This window comes from Petromyzon marinus, unplaced genomic scaffold, assembly GCF_048934315.1.
Source record: "Petromyzon marinus isolate PM22_M1 ecotype Great Lakes invasive population unplaced genomic scaffold, UKy_Petmar_22M1.pri1.0 PM_Scaffold_298, whole genome shotgun sequence".
NCBI lineage: Eukaryota > Metazoa > Chordata > Hyperoartia > Petromyzontiformes > Petromyzontidae > Petromyzon > Petromyzon marinus.
The window spans coordinates 61,472-78,127 of NW_027423277.1; the positions used below are offsets into that span (position 1 = coordinate 61,472).

A 16,656-nucleotide genomic window follows, 5' to 3' on the forward strand; every position below is an offset into this window, starting at 1 on the left:
TATTAAGCCAGAATCCATCTTCTCGGTTGAAATTGTCTCTGTGCTTGTATATGTGAATGGCCTCATGAACGAATCTCTCATGGTAGCCGGTTGGTTTGCAAAGAACCTCCGTCTTGGAGAATTCAATGTCATGTGAGCCCAATGAATTATAACAGTGATCTGCCACGGCAGAGGAGTTCGTTCTACCGTGTTTCAAGTCTGCTTTATGTTCGCGGATGCGGTCCGAGATATGTCGTTTGGTTTCTCCAATGTAGCTACTACCACAGAGGCACTTTAGTTTGTAAACGCCCAGGTACTGTATGTCTGGAACAGCATCTTTTACAGATGGAACCAGATCACGGATTTTATGTACTGTGTTGAATCGGACCTGGATCTTGTGTTTATTCAGGATTTTGGAGATCTTTTTAGTGACCCCTGCAATGTAGGGTAAGGTGATGGTTTTGAGTGGCTCCACAAGAGGATCCTTCTTCATGACTGGAGTGATGGCTTTGCGGATTGTGTAGTCGGAGTAACCATTAGCCCTGAGAGCCTGGTGTACGTGCTTGAGTTCACTGGTAATGTGTTCCTGGTCGGAAATGCATTGGGCTCTATGGTATAGAGTCTTGATGAGGGAGTTCTTCTGGGATGGATGGTGGTGGGAATCCGGTTTCAAGTAAGCATCTGTATGGGTAGCTTTCCTGTAGACAGAGTGGCTCATTGAACCATCATGTCTCCTTTTAATTAAGACATCCAAAAAGGGTAGTTTGCCATCTTTTTCGACCTCCATGGTAAATCTGATGGCTGGGTGTATGGAATTGATGTGGTCGCGGAATTCGTCTAGAGCAGGCTGGCCATGTGGCCAGATGACAAAGGTGTCATCAACGTACCTCTTCCATAAGGTCGGGCATAGAGTGGCAGTCTGGATGGGGTCAGTTTCAAATTTTTCCATGAATACGTTGGCTACAACCGGAGATAGGGGGGAGCCCATTGGGGTGCCCTCAGTTTGCTTGTAGAAAGTTCCATTCCAGGTGAAGTATGTGTTGGTTGAGCAATGTCTCACCAAGGGGGGTACACCAGTATGCAGTCCTTGATGAACCAGGTCTTCAATGATAGCGATGGTGTCAGGTACCGGGACTTTGGTGAACAAGGACACCACATCAAAACTGACAAGCAGGTCGTCTGGGGACAGGGAAATGCCTTTGATTGTCGATACCAGGTGAGTAGAATCTAATACCGCAGAGGTGTTTTTTCCAGTGAAAGGTCGCAGTATATCAGCAAGAAAACGTGCCAGTTTGTAGGTGGGGGAGATGATAGTAGAGACGATGGGACGAAGGGGTGTATCTTCTTTGTGTATCTTTGGAAGGCCATATAATCTTGGTGGTCAGGCAGCAGAGGGTTTCAACGAGAACTGTTTGATCTCATCAATTAATGCTGTTGAATCAGAGATCATTTTGTTCGTTTTGGTGACCAGGCTGTTGGTGGGATCTCTTTTTATTTTTGTATAGCTGCCATCGTTGAGTAGTTCTCAATTAAAAAAGAGGGATGATATTGTCGTCCTCTCAGCCGACAAGGGCAATGCCACTGTCATCATGGACAAAACAGAATATAACACATTGCCTTACTCGAGACTTTAGTTGTTATTTTTGCCGTGATCTGCTCCATTAACGGATGTAGAAAGTAAAATAACTTGTAGCGTGTTAAACTTCTTTCAACGTAGCCAACTGTGCTAATCGGAGTGTTGGGAGCAAGGGCAACACTAAAACACAAGCGCATGACTAAACAGTTTAACACGCAGGCTGTGCTATAAACTGTTTAACACGCAGGCTTTCGCGAAAAATATTATCCATAATACACGTTTTTTTGGTTAGATCACGTAAAATTGTACCAAAAAAACTGTATTATGTGCTATAAACCTGTATTGTGTGCTATAGACAATTACCTTTATGTTCCTGTTCAGGAAATGACGATACAGTACAGAAAATTATGAGCACGCGGTACACCACCAGTGGCTACCGCGTCTACTACCGCGTGTGCAGGCGGTGCAACTGCACTGGCCCACACGAGCGGGGAGCGGCTGCATTGCCACGCCACGTGGAGGAGAGGGGGACATTGGCAGGCTCTATTTTCTTGTTCCTTGCACCAGGCCCAGAGACCCTCACACAGAGACCCAGACCCTCACACAGAGACCCAGAGACTCGCACAAAGACCCAGAAGAGACCCTTACAGATAGCCAGCGACTCGCACACAGAGTCACAAGAGACCGACAGACGCTGGACACGAGAGGCCCAGAGACCAATGCGGCAGCGACTCCGTGAGCAGGGATGGCGCGAGACCGCGCTTTCGGTGACACCACGTGGTGATGACACCACGTGCCGAGTGCGCGCGCCGAGTCACGTGGAGGCGGGCGGCCATCTTACCTGGGGACAGTGCTGTACTGTAACAGCGGGGGAGCGGTGGTGCAGCGGTTAGCGCGGTGCTGTGTGTAAACATCGCCACTATGGAGAAAAAGGCGGCCGGGCGTGGTGCTGGCTGCCCACCCCCTCGTGTGCCATGCATAGCTGCTCGCTAACAGCACTTGCCCCAAAAGTCTGTTCAGGATATACGGGGGATCTTTGTGTCAGTCTGTGTGTGTGTCTGTGTGAGTGTGTGAGTGAGTGTGTGAGCGGCAATATCTTTTTATCGGTTGCGTAACGCTGTGTGGAAGCTACCTGGTCTGTCACTTCGCATTAAGCTTCGGGTCTTCTCGGCCACGGTCATTCCCTTCCTTCTCTACACTTGCGAAACGTGGACCCCCCTAATGGAGCATCTTCGCAGGTTGGAAACATTTAAGCTGGCCTGCCTACGATCCATCCTGGGTTTAACCAGGCTGGATTGTGTGAGGAGCTCATAAATCCTCAAAAGAGCTGGGCAAGGTCCCATCGGTGAGCTCCTCTGGCAGGCAAGGCTGTGTTGGCTGGGTCATGTAGCCCGCATGCCCAGCCACCGCATGCCGAAACAGCTTTTGTTCGGTCGGATCGAGGGGGCTAAACGGGCGCGGCATGGGCTAGAGAAGAGATGGAGTGATGTGGTACAGGAGGACGTGGAGCTGAGTGGACTTGCCGATGACTGGTACCAGCGCTGTCAAGATCGGCCTCTGTGGAGGAGGCTCGTGAAGAACGCTACTGGGCAGTTGGAGGCAGTCGCCCTCCAACAACGGAGGGCGGAGGAGTGACGCTCACAACAACGAGCGGAGCGCCGGGTGACTAAGGCACAGCAGGTTGGCACAGTAGGGGGCACAGGTGGTGCATCAGCCAGTCATCTCAGTCGACCCGTGGCACCTGGGTCTGCCCCGTGACCTCCTGCCAGCGGGCGTTCGACACTTCACGTGGCCTCAAGGTGCACATGGCCTGGCACAAGCGTCGTGGTGACGTCGCCGCCCTACTTAGTGGCGAATGGCGGTTGTTGTTGAGTGAGTCTGTGAGTGAGTCTGTGTGTGTGAGTGTGTAAGTCTATGTGTGTGTGCGTGCACGTGTGCGTGCACATGTGGATCGCCACACAAATTTGGTGAAACTCCTACCCGTGGTCGCTGAGGTCGCCATCTCCTGGCCTAGCCAGGGTCTGGGCAGCGCAGCAAGCGGAGACATTTCCAGCTCTCGGAGATTGAATGTTTCCCCCTCACACGCGTTGGTTCTCTCCCCTCACATGTATACTCGCTCTTGAATGGAGCTGGGCAAACATATGTCATGCAGTGGGGCCCATTGCCTGAAACATCGCCCATGATATATTTTCCTCTTAAGGCAGCCGTTGTATTAACGAATGAGTTCAGTGATTTGTGTTATTTGTGCACCACTGCCAACGCGGTATCGACAAATAATCCCAATGTAGGACCACAGAGCTTGGGGATATTGTTGGTCGCGCCGGTTTCTGGCTGGCTGCAACACCAATGCACAAAATACAGCACTAACATAGAATATGTATGTATGTTGAACTTCTATCGCACCGTACGTAGCCAACCGCGCTAATCGAAGGTGCTGGGGAAGGACAACAAACTAAGCACAAAAAGCGGTTCTAAGAAAATGAGTTGTCAAAGACATTTAAAAGTGCAGAGCTCCAATGGCTTCCAAATATCGGAAGGAAGAGCGGTCCAGATGGCCGCAGAAGCGCATCTAAAAGCGGCGCGATGCGGTGACCGCACCCCAGAGCCCCCCCCAACGCCCCTTGGACCCCCTCCGCGAAGACAGCACAGAGTGCCGCTGCTCCCTTGTGACCAGGTCGCGTCTGAAAAAGAGCTACATGGACCAGTGGGCCTTACTTGGTAAATAAAAATAGTTTAGTTCGGGCCACCTCCCGCAACACGACGCTTGTGAGCATGGGGACACCGCGTGCTCCCCTCCAGATCGCATCTCCAGCTCACATCAGCTTATACCTCGACCTTACACCTTGAGCTCACGCCTTAAGCTCGAACTTTCAGTTCACACCTCTGCCTCACCACCTTCTGTTGAGCTCCACCAAGCATGCTCGTCTCAGGTTATTTCATCACGAATACAGTAGCCGCATTGTACAAAGACTCCACCGCCACTCAGGGACATCACCATTCACGGACATCTCCGCCACTCACAGCAGGGGCAACGGACACCACTGGTGACATTTCACATATGTGATTGAGATGCTCAGCAGTGGTTTCAGGTGCATTTTGATGACTCCATGAGAACCGTTCTTGATCTGCTGAAGTAGGAGCAATAATCCTCGTGCCACTTTTTTAGTTCGTCCCAGAGCACCCTACACCGACTGGGTCGTGGCAGTGACAGCAGCAGCAGCAGTGACATCGTGGCGCGTCACTGACACGGCTAAACACACATGAGCGGAGACGCAGTGGCGGCGGCAGGCAAAGCACATCCCTCACATGAACACTAAATCAAGCTACACTCTAGCCCACAGATGTGTCAGTCAAAGACAAAGATCCTCCGTAAAGACTTAAGACTGTTGTGGCAAGCGCTGTTAGCGAGCGCCTTATGAAGGCTGACATGGCATGTGAGGTAGCCTAAGCTAAATGAGCACCAGGCACTAATTTGAGACTGAGTCGACCTAGGGGAGGCCTAGTAACGATTTAGATAATCATCACTGGTGTTGGCCATGAGTGGAAATTGAACTCGGGTCGCCGGGTTCGTAGCGCAGCACGCTAACCTTTACACTTCTGCTCACCACAGATCTGTCAGTCACAAGCATACACATTGGAAGCAATCAACATCGGGCATATAAATGGTTCTGTTTAGACAACTTCACCAGTCCATCCAACTGCTGGTGGTAAAGGTAGGTTCACACCTTCTGTTAGCCGAAAATATCACTCGTGTCCTTGAGCATGTGATTGAGTCACCAAGGTGAATGTAGGCAAGGCGAGGCAATCATCTAGAAATGACTGACAAAGGATCTACATTAACCAGCTTTTCGAACAATATTATGACTTCACTTAATACAAAACAATATTCTTAGTAACTATTATTCTTAAAAAATAACAATAACTTATTTTAATGGATGACGCGTAAACAAAGGAGGGAACATGGAAAGGGTGCAGCGATGTTGGAATGTTATTTATTTTGTATTATTTCTTATTTGGGGTGGTGGTGGTGTTGGTAGAGGTAAAGGTGTTTATAGAGTTGGCAATTGTAGGATAGGTAGCGTTGATAGGGCTGTTGTTGGAAAGAGTGATGGTGTCGGTTGGGGTGGTCGTGTTGGTAGGAGTCATTGTGTTGGTAGGATTGGTGTTGGTAGGGTTGGTGTTGGTAGGGGGAGTGGTGTTGGTAGGAATAATGGTGTTGGTATGGTTGGTGTTGGTAGGGTTGGCGTTGGTAGGGTTGGTTTTGGTAGGAGTGGTGGTGTTCGTCGGAGTAGTTGCGTTTGGTAAGGGTAGCGGTGTTGGGAGGTGTGGTGGTGTTGGTAGGTGTGCGGATTCTAAAGGTGGTGGAGTTGGTAGGAGTGGTGGAGCAGGCATTGATCCGGGCCATGAAGAGTGGTCTCTTTGCCCTCATGATCACGAGGCGGGACTCACGCTCAGCTGGGGTGATGATGTGGGAAGGAGTGGTGGTGAGGGTAGAGGAAGTGATGGTGGTCAGGGTTGGGTTAGTAGAGGAGGTAGTGTTAGTAGGTGTGTGGTTGGTAGAGGTGGTGGAGTTGGTAGGAGTGGTGGAGCAGGCATTCATCCAGCCATGAAGAGTGATCTCTTTTCCCTCATGATCATGAGGCTGGACACATGCTCAGCTGGGGTGATGTGGGTAGGGGTGGTAGTGAGGGTAGAGGAGGTAATGTTGGTAAACGTGGGATTGGTCAAAGTGGCGGAGTTGGTAGGAGCGGTGGAGTTGGTGATTGAGCTGGTAGGGGTAATTGAGCTTATTTTAGTGCGGCAGGCATTGATGCGGGCCATTATCATGAGGTGACACCACTCACACTCAGCTGGGATGATGGTGTTGGTCCGGGTGGTAGTGAAGGTGGAGAAAATGCTGTTGGTAGGGTTTGTAGGGGTGGAAGGGGTGGTGGTGTTAGTCAGGATAGTATTGGTAGAGGTGTTGGTATTTAAAAGTGTGATGGTGTTAGTTTTTCGGGGTGGGGTTTGTCATGGTGGTGTTGGTAGGAATGGTGGTGTTGGTAGGAGTGGTGGTGTTGGTAGGAGTGGTGCTGTTGGTGGGTGCGCTGGTAAGTGTTGGTGAGCTATTCATCATGGAGCAGCCATCCAGTTGAGTCTTTAGGGATCTATGGGTCCTCTTGATTTTCATGGGGTGGCACTTGCTCCGAGCCAATTTACACATGGATCCTCTCATGTAGCGGCTTCGGTAAACTCGTCTGCGCTGCGATGACTTCTGTTTAAAACCGGAAACAAAATCATTATGAGAGGCAAGAGATTGCAGTCTCCTTCTTCCCCTGTTGGTCACTCCACTCAAATATGTTTTTTTCACTTGCCATCTGCCACACCACCACCATTGATTGAGCACGAGTGTTGTACCTGCCTTTCAGTGGCAAATATCGGACAACTATTTGTAATCCACCAACATGAACAATGTGTGCTTGTAATAAATGTGTGCGACTTTGTCGAGGATGTGAGTGTGATTTTTATTGTTTGTTGTTGTAACGTTCTAACCTGCCTCTCCTGTACATCTGTGAAAAATAGCTTAATAGCTCATCGGATTCTTCCAGTATAAATATTCTGATTCTGATTTGTGTCATCTATGCATGTGAGATTATGACATTTGCCTGAGTGATCTATATCCATGATGCCTCTCTGGGTGTGGTGTCTCTGTTGTGGTGTCCTGCTGATGTTCTATGTTACAGTGACGCCAGCATACTCTCTCTCTTATTAGTGGATTCTTCAGCCAGACTCTTAGGCTGGTAATGGTGATCCCCGCGCTCTCCACGTCGTAAGTGATGGCCACCGGCCCACTGTGCAGCATCTTTATCAAGGTCGTCCACCTTGAGGGAGACGGGTATTCTCCATCTTGGGGAACCGTCATCTGTGGTGCCGCCGCAGCGGAGCCGCTCCAGCGGAGCCGTGCCCACCGCCGCGACGCCGTCACCGATGCCTCGGATTTCCCGCCACTCTCCCGGGGCTGGTGCCTTCTCAGACGTCCGCGTTTTGCCCACTGCACAGTCGTGAGGCCGCCGCAGCAGAGCCGCTCTGCCGAGGCCGTGCCCACCGCCGTGAAGCCGCCACCGGGGGATGCCGACGCCAACGCGGTGCACCCTCGCCACCCCCCCTCCCCCCGCACGAACGCACACACGCCCCACGTAGAGCCAGGAGGGGAGGTCACCCGGCCGATAGGTTTTTTTTTCCAGAAGTCCCTAATGGGATCGATCTTCATGGTTTCCTGCGGCCGGGAAATTGGGCGATCTTCCCCCTGTAGCTGACATGCACTGCGGCGCCGGGACCTAATATTAAAGTTGCATGGTCACGGCAAGGGCCATCGAGCCACCGCGAGTGGAACCACACACACACAAGCACGGGTCAGTGGACTGGTAGCGGGAGAACAGAGAGCGGATGTCGGAGAGATCACTGCGGCGACATCACCCGAGTTGGGATCCGGGTATCGAAGGGTGGGAAAATCCGAGCCCCTGATTGGACGGGAGGCCAAGGGAGCGAAACGGCGAAATTCCTTTGTTGTAGGTGGGATAAAGGGAGGGGGATTCAGGTAGCAAGGCAGTTCTTCAAGATCATCGCGGTCCACGCAGGAGGGGAGTTAGCCGTTCGAGACGTCCGCGTGATGCACTTCAGCGCAGCCAGGCTCAACCCTCTACTGATCGCTTTTCTACAGCTTCCAGCGCAGCAGAGTGGAAGTACACGTGAGTAAGAGAGAGAGGTAAGTTTGGGCTATTTGATCGAGGGTAGAAAGCAGAGCGATAGGCAGAGGAAATACAGTCTAGGATCTCAAGGGGAATAGGCTGACATCCACTGACCCACACAATTACGCGTAGCTTAACGGGTTGCTTGCGGTAAATAAAATAACTGGTAGGGGAATAAACTGTTTCTTGTGCTCCTTTGGAGGGTGAAGAGGAGGGTGGAGAGTGTTTTGTGTTCGCACGCACACGCGGCTGTTTGCGGCGAATAAAGGAGTAGAGCGTGCTTGGTGTCCGTACCTGTACGATCGTTTACAGTATTGTTCAGCACGCGCGTGCCTACACGACTATTTTTGGTGGTGCCCAGCGCTCGCGTACCTGCGCAATCGCCTACAGTAGCGGTTTGCGCTCACGTGCATGCGCGGTTTACAACGAGGTTGAGCTTTCATTTGTGACCAGGTTCCATCTGAAAAATAAGTTAGTACCTCAGTGGGCTTTGACTGGTATGATGGGGGTGTTCTTGATTTGAAGCTTTCGTGACTGCAGGAATCCATACTCTTTGGTTCTTTCGGCAAAGTCACGTAGGTATAAAATCAAATAAATCAGTCTGCCTCAGCAGCAGACCATGCTTTCCCCACCCGATGATGGACGCTTGTGTTGCACCCGAAACATCGTGATTTACTTTATTTTATACCTACGTGACTTTACCGAAAGAACCAAAGAGTATGATGGGGCTGGTTTAGTTTTATTTGTTTGTGTTTGGGTGATTTGTTAACCTTTCTTGTACTTTGCACTATTACATGTTTTTGTAGTATTTGTTGTTGTAACGTTCTTACCAGCCCCTACCAGACATCTGTGAAAAAGAGCTTTATAGCTCATCGGATTCCTCAACCATTAAAAATATTATTGTTCTGACTCTACTGGCTAGGGGACATTGTTCTGTCCGCACCAGCGCAACTCACCAACGCCGCACAAGGAGTCCAGCACATGTCCCAAATGCCACGCTGCCAGTAACAAAAAACACCCTTAAAGTTGCAGTGGATAATTTTTAAGTATACTTAATTGAGCAAGGTGTTTGCTTGTTCCAAATGACATATGCAACTTTGTCTAGGATGTGTGCGTGGATGTGATATATACTTGTGTGTGTGGTGTATGCGAGTGAGATTCTTATATCTGCGCGAGTGATCTGTACGCGTGATGCATCTCTGCGTGTGGTGTCTCTGCATGTGGTGTATGTCACGGTGCCACGCTGATGGCCTGTGTGAGCGTGAAGTCGGCACTCACCACTGCATTCTTCAGCCGCCACTCCGAGGCTGAGGAGGGTGATCCCCGCGCTCGCCACCTCGTAGGCGATGGCCACCGGCCCGCTGTGCAGCATCTCCATGAAGGTCGTCCACCCTGAAGGAGCTGGGTCGTCGTCTTCTCCTCCTCCTTGGGGAACCTCCATGCCATGGCTGGGAGAGGAAGCGACTCGAGGCACCCTCTCGGCTTCGTGACCTGTGAGGCGGTTGCTGATGTGGACGGCCACGGTCGCTTTGGTGAGAGGTAGAGGCTGTCCGGCCTGTGGCGGTTGGACCTCCCAGGCTCCCCTCGGCTTAACCAGCTAGTTAGGGGAGAAATTCTTCTCCTCCGTGGGCACAGACGCGAGGAACGCGGAGCTCGCTACGAGCAGCGTCACGAGGGTGCGTGAAGTACTGCGCAGCCCGTGAGCCTCCATGGTGACTGCTACGAGAGAGGCTCCAGGAGGCTTCGTGCAGAGAGGCGCTCCTCAGCAGGCAGCTTGCAGCGTGGCTCTAGCGGCAGACTGGGTGGAAGCGGGTGTGACGTCACGGCCCGAGGGCGGATGTGTGTTGTGTCTCATCTGTGTGTGTCTGTATGTCTGTGTGTGTGTCTGAGTGTTTGTGTGTATGTCTGTGTATCTGTGTGTGTATCTGTGTGTTTGTGTGTGTCTGTGTGTGTGTGCGGTAGTGTAGTGATTAGCGCGCTGTGCTATGAACCTAACGACCCGGGGTTCGATTCCTGCTCACGGCCACCAACACTGGTGTCGTGTGCCGTGCCGGTCTTCGTAGGTGCTGCTCGTTATGGCTACAAAGGGAGGCCCAGGAGTGGTTGAGGTAATCGTCAGCAGTGTTGGTGGCCGTGAGCGGGAGTCGAACTTGGAGGGCAGCGTGGCATTCACTGCAACAACACCGCCCGCGCTCCGACTGGTACACGGTCCGAACAGTGCAGAGTGCACATAATTCGCGGCGTCTCTCGCACGGTCCGGGTCTCTGTGTGGAGAGCGGGAGACGAAGGCGAGGATCACACAGGGTAGAGGGTGCACGTCGGCACTGCTTCCCACGTCACAACACGAGTCACGTCACATCACAGACTCATCCTCACCGTGAACCAACATCATCAACACAAACCCACATCTTCTTAGTTCTTTCGGTAAAGTCACGTTGAAGGGAAACAATGAAATAATAAAATATATATAAAACAATAAAAATTTTCACGACGTTTCGACCATAACACAAACGGTCGTCATCAGGTGTGTCGGTTTGCATGAATTTATTTATTTTCAAACGGTGTATTTATTTATTTATAAAAAAAAACGTTAGCGCCACGTGCAGCGATTTGGCAGTTTATTTAGAAGAACTAGTCCATCTATGTTCTGAAAAGAGGAGGGGGGAGACGACAAATTTTAATGTATGCTGTCTGAAAGCCACTTTAAGCGTGAACAATCAATTAAGACCTGAAATGGTTTATCAAATCTTTCCAATGCTAAGCCAGAATCCATCTTCTCGGGTGAAATTGTCCCTGTGCTTGTATATGTGGATAGCCCTTCACTTGGAATGGAACTTTCTACAAACAAACTGAGGGCACCCCAATGGGCTCCCCCCTATCTCCGGTTATAGCTAACATTTTCATGGAGAAATTTGAGACTGACGCCATCCAGACTGCCACTGCGCCCAACCTTATGGAAGAGGTACGCGGATGACACTTTTGTCATCTGACCACATGGCCGGCCTGCTCTAGACCAATTCTTCGACCACATCAATTCCATACACCCAGCCATCAGATTTACCATGGAAGTCGAAAAAGATGGCAAGCTACCTTTTTTGGATGTCCTAATTAAAAAGAGACCTGATGGTTCAATGAGCCACTCTGTCTACAGGAAAGCTACCCATACGGATGCTTATCTGAAACCGGATTCCCATCACCATCCATCACAGAAGAATTCTCTCATCAAGACTCTGTATCATAGAGCCCAATGCATATCCGACCAGGAACACATAGGCAGTGAACTCAAGCACGTACACCAAGCTCTTAAGGCTAATGGTTACTCCGACTATACAATCCGCAAAGCTATCACTCAAACCATGAAGAAGTACCCTCTTGAGGAGCCTTTCAAAACCATCACTTTACCCTACATTGCGGGGATCACAAAAAAGATCTCCAAAATCTTGAATAAACACAAGATCCAGGTCCGTTTCAACACATTACATAAAATCCGTGATCTGGTTCCGTCTGTAAAAGATGTGATTCCGGGCATACAATACCCTGGTATCTACAAACTAAGTTGCCTCTGTGGTAGTAGTTACATTGGAGAAACCAAACGCCATGTCTCGGACCGCATTCGTGAACACAAAGGAGACCTTAAACACGGTAGGACCAACACCTCGGCCGTGGCAGATTATTGTTATAATTCAGTAGGCTCACATGACATTGACTTTTCCAAGACAGAGGTTCTTTGTAAGCCATCTGGCTACCATGAGAAATTCGTTCATGAGGCTATCCACATATACAAGCACAGAGACAATTTCAACCGAGAATATGGATTCTGGCTTAGCAATCATTGGAAAGATTTGATAAACCATTTCAGGTTTTAATTGATTGTTCACGCTTACAGTGGCTTTCAGACGGCATACAATGATTGTTTCGTCTCCCCCCTCCTCTTTTCAGAACATAGATGGACTCGTACTTTTAAATAAACTGCTAAATCGCTGCGCGTGGTGCTAACGTTTTTTATAAATAAATAAATACACCGTTTAAAAATAAATACATTTATGCAAACAGACACACCTGATGACGACCGTTTGTGTTATGGTCGAAACGTCGTGAGAATTTTATTGTTTTATATATATTTTATTATTTTATTGTTTCCCTTCAACGTGACTTTACCGAAAGAACTAAGAATATGAATTACTGCAGTCACGAAAGCTTTAAATCACAAACCCACATCATTAACACGGACCCACATCATTAATAAGAAACTCACATCAACGCGAGGTTACATCTTTACCACTCACCCACAACACTGGACATCTGTGAGAAAGAGCTGTATAGCTCATCTGACTCCAGTATAAATATTCTGATTCTGACATGAACTCACATCGTCACGACTCACTCACAACATACCACCACCACTATCAGTAACACCACTAACGCCACCACTCCTCCTGCCAGTACACTACACAGACACACACGTCCTCACCACTCACATCACCACTCACCTACAGTTCCTCACTTCCTCCAGAGAGTCGCTGCTTCTGTCGTCTCGGTGCTTCTCTACCGCCACATGTGAGAAAAAAGATCGGCAGAAACAAGTGGGGGCGGGGCTCGGTGATCACGCCCTCAGTGACGCAATATCCTGTGAGCCCCTCCCCCCCAGCACCTTCCCCCCCCTCTACGCCCCCTCCCCCACTCACACCGCCAAAGACAAAGCTCCCGCGTATTTAGCACTACTAACAACAACCCCACCACTAACAACGCCACCACCAATAACAACCCCACCACCAATAACAACCCCACCACCAATAACAACCCCACTACCACTAACAACCCCACCACCACGAACACCACCACCACTACTACCACACCACCACTAATACACAGTTCTGATCCACACCTCAGCTGCTCCCCACACGCGATGCTTCTGCTGCTCTCTCTACTTCCGCTTCCGCCGGTGAACGTGGCGCCAACTTCTGAAGCGGTTCGCTGCCTGGGCCTCCTCTGGGTCGACTCAGCCTGAAGGTGAGAACCTCGCATGATGTGGACACCTCAGCAGTGGTGGAGGAGAGACAAAGGCGGCCCACAGCCGTAGGCTTCTAAACAGCTGCTGGGCTCACGGCATCGGTTCAAGCAGAGCCCGGCTCTGCTGCTGAGGCACTGAAGGTGGAAAGCGGTCCAGAGTGGCGCTCGAGTTGAGCCATTGCTGCTGATGAGAGGCTGATGGGATCAGTCAAATATACTTTTTTATCTTTGCAAGGAAGGGTTTATTGTGAAGGAGGCGAATCGCGTGCTGGCGGAGGAGGCCTCCACTAGACGCCGCTAATTAGGGTATTTGGTCTACTCTTCCACGCTGATCTCCACGTTTTGGAGCAAGGTGGGCGTACCCACACTTTACCCCACCACATGCGGGTCGTTAGCTCACTGGACTTGCACTGCAGAGGTGCAGGTTCGATTCCATCGCCCACACACCCACCCACTCACTTGCCCACTCACCAACTCACCCACTAACCCATCTATTCACCCACCCACAGGGACATGTGGAGACACGGAGACACATGGACACACGGATACATAGAGCCTTGATAAAGTGGTTGTGTAGGTGGTGTTAGAGTATCAGCATCAATGTGGTTGTTGTGGTTATGTTGCTTGTTATGGTTGTGGTGGTTGAGGTGATGTTGGTTGTGGTGGTTTTGAATGTGGTGGCAGTGGTTATAGTTGTGGTTGTATCGCTGGTTGTAGTGGTGGTTCAGGTTTTAGTTGTGGTGTAGGTGGTTATGTTGGTTGTTATGGTGCTTTTGGTTGTGGTAATAATTGCGGTTGTGGGGGGTATATTTTTTGTGGCTATAGTTGTGTACGTGGAGGTTGGGGTTTTCATGGTTATAGTTACAGTTGTGGTTATGTTATTGTTGTTGTTATACTTGGGGTTGTGGTTATAATTGTGATTGTGGTACAAGTTGTGATGGTTATGTTATGTTTTTGTGGTTATAGTTGTGGTGAAGGTGGTTATGTTGTATTTCATGGTTGTTGTATGTGTAGGGAGCAGTAGAGTAGCGGTTGAACGCCACGCCACGGACCCGAGAAAGTTCGATTCCCGCTCACGGCCAACACCAGTGACGATCATTTGAACCAGTCCAGGGCTTCCCCTACGTCGACTCTGCCTGAAATGAGTACCTGTTGTGGTGTGTAATAAACATCGCCACTCGGGAGACAAAGACGGTCGGGTGTAGTGCTGGCCACCCACCTGCTTGTGTTCCACACTGCGGGTCTCCATAGGTACTCGCTAACAGAACTTGCCCCAACAGTCTGTTATAGGCTATAGAATAAATCTTTGTCTTTTGTTGTTGTATGTGTGTTGAACTTCTTTCGCACCATATGTTGCCACCTGTGATAACCGGAAATGCGGTTATAGTTGTAGTGGTTATATCATGGTTGTGGTTTTAGTTGTGTCTGGTTTTAGTGCTTAGAGTTGTGGTTATAGATATGGCTATAATTGTGGTTATTGTTGTGGGTGTGGTTATAATTGTAGTTGGTTTTGGTTATAGTTGTGGTTATAGTGGTTATGGTTGTTGGGTATGGTTGTGGCTGTGGTTACATTTGTGGTTACATTTGTGGTTGAATTTGTAGTTCTAGTTGTGGTTGTTGGTTTGTGGTGGTGAGGCTGGTGCAGGTGGTGGGTTGGAGGCCACGTTCCCTGCCCATGCGGTTCCAACAGCGATGGCTCCCTGTGCTATGTGGGTCACATGAACTTGTCTCCCAGCATGCCTTGAAGTCATCATTATAGGAGCCCTCGCCTCCTCTACGCACTCTCCTCCTATCTCTCCCCTCTCACCTCCACGCACTCTCCTCCTACCTCTCACCTCCTCCGCGTGTCTCCTCCTTTCTTTTTTTCCCAGGGTCTCCCTCCTCTCTCTCCCCGTGTCTCCTTCCTCTATGTCGCCGTGTCTCTCTCCTCTCCCTCCCCGCGTTTCCCTCCTATCTTTCTCCGTGTCTCTTCTCTCTCCCCGCTTTTCCCTCTCCAACCTCCTCCTGTCTCCCTCCTCTCTCTCCCCGTGTCTCCTTTCTCTCCCCGTGTCTCACTCTTCTATCTCCCCCTGTCTCCCTCTTGCTTCCCGTGTCTCACTCACTCAGCCACCCACTCAGCCACTCACTCAAGAACTCACGTACTCAAGCTTTCAATCAACAACTCACTCACCCAGCCACTCACTCAGCTGCTTAGTCACTCTGCTACCCACTCACTCAACCACTCACTCATTCAGCCTCTCACTCAGCCACTCACTAACTCAGCCACTCACTCCCTCAACCACTCAATCACTCAGCCACTCTCTCATTCAATCACTCACCTAGCCACCTGCTTATTTGTTTATTTTACCAGGTAAGGCCCATAAGATATATCTCTTTTTCAGACGTAACCTGGCCACATATGATTGCCCAATTAAGTGGCATTTTACGTGTCAATTTATATCAGCAACTATAAATGTGGAGTGACAAACAGGAGCCGGGCAAAAATTCACAACGAAGGGGAGAGTGAGAGAAACATGCGAACTCCAAATATACAACAGGCATCAGGGTCAGGATTGTTGTATATATTGTCTTGAAAAATAATAAAAATGAAATGAAAAATGCAAAAGGTGTAATTTTACAAAATTAGGTAATTATGTCAATTTATGCAATTACGCTAATTAGACTCGGCTTTGTTGTCTAGGGGTATTACCAATCGTGATAGTTGTCAGTGATGTGTGGGTTCTGGGTCCATATTTGTCGTGTCACTGGGGTTTATAATAGGCTGGTAGGGTGGGTTCATAATGGCCAGGTAGGGTGGGGTTATAATGGCCAGTGAGAGTGGGGTTATAATGGCCAGGTAGGGTGGGGTAAAATGGCCTTGTCAGGGGTCCACCTCCTCCACCACCAGTTCCACCTCAACCTCCTCCACCTCCCACCTCCTCGCAGGAACCCAGACTCAACAGGTGCCATGGGTTGCCACGCTACGTGCAGGAGGAGGAGCTCATCACTTGAATGTGACGAGCAGTGAGCTTATCACTTGAATGTGAGATGCAGTGCGCTCATCACTTGAGTGTGACATGCAGTGAGCTCATCACTTGAATCTGACATGCAGGGAGCTCATCACATGAATGAATGGGACATGCAGTGAGCTCATCACTTGAATGTGACACGCAATGAGCTCAACACTTGAATGTAACATGTAGTGCACTGACCACTTGAATGTGACATGCAGTGCGCTCATCATTTGAATGTGACATGCAGTGAGTTCGCCACTTGAATGTGACATGCAGTGAGCTCACCACTTGAATGTGACTTGCAGTGAGCTCAACACTTGAATGTGACATGTAGTGCACTGACCACTTGAACGTCATGCAGTGCGCTCAT

At 49.8% G+C, this 16,656-nt stretch overlaps 1 long non-coding RNA gene across 1 annotated transcript; it reads right to left on the reverse strand.

Moving 5' to 3' along the window:
* Positions 1-5,514: 5,514 nt before the first annotated feature.
* LOC142923127 (uncharacterized) lies at positions 5,515-12,952 on the reverse strand. The gene is made up of 3 exons (XR_012940534.1): positions 12,774-12,952; positions 9,562-10,547; positions 5,515-6,809 (listed from the first exon to the last, which is right to left on the reverse strand). It is a non-coding gene; the product is annotated as an uncharacterized LOC142923127 (long non-coding RNA).
* Between the last annotated feature and the right edge of the window lie 3,704 nt (positions 12,953-16,656).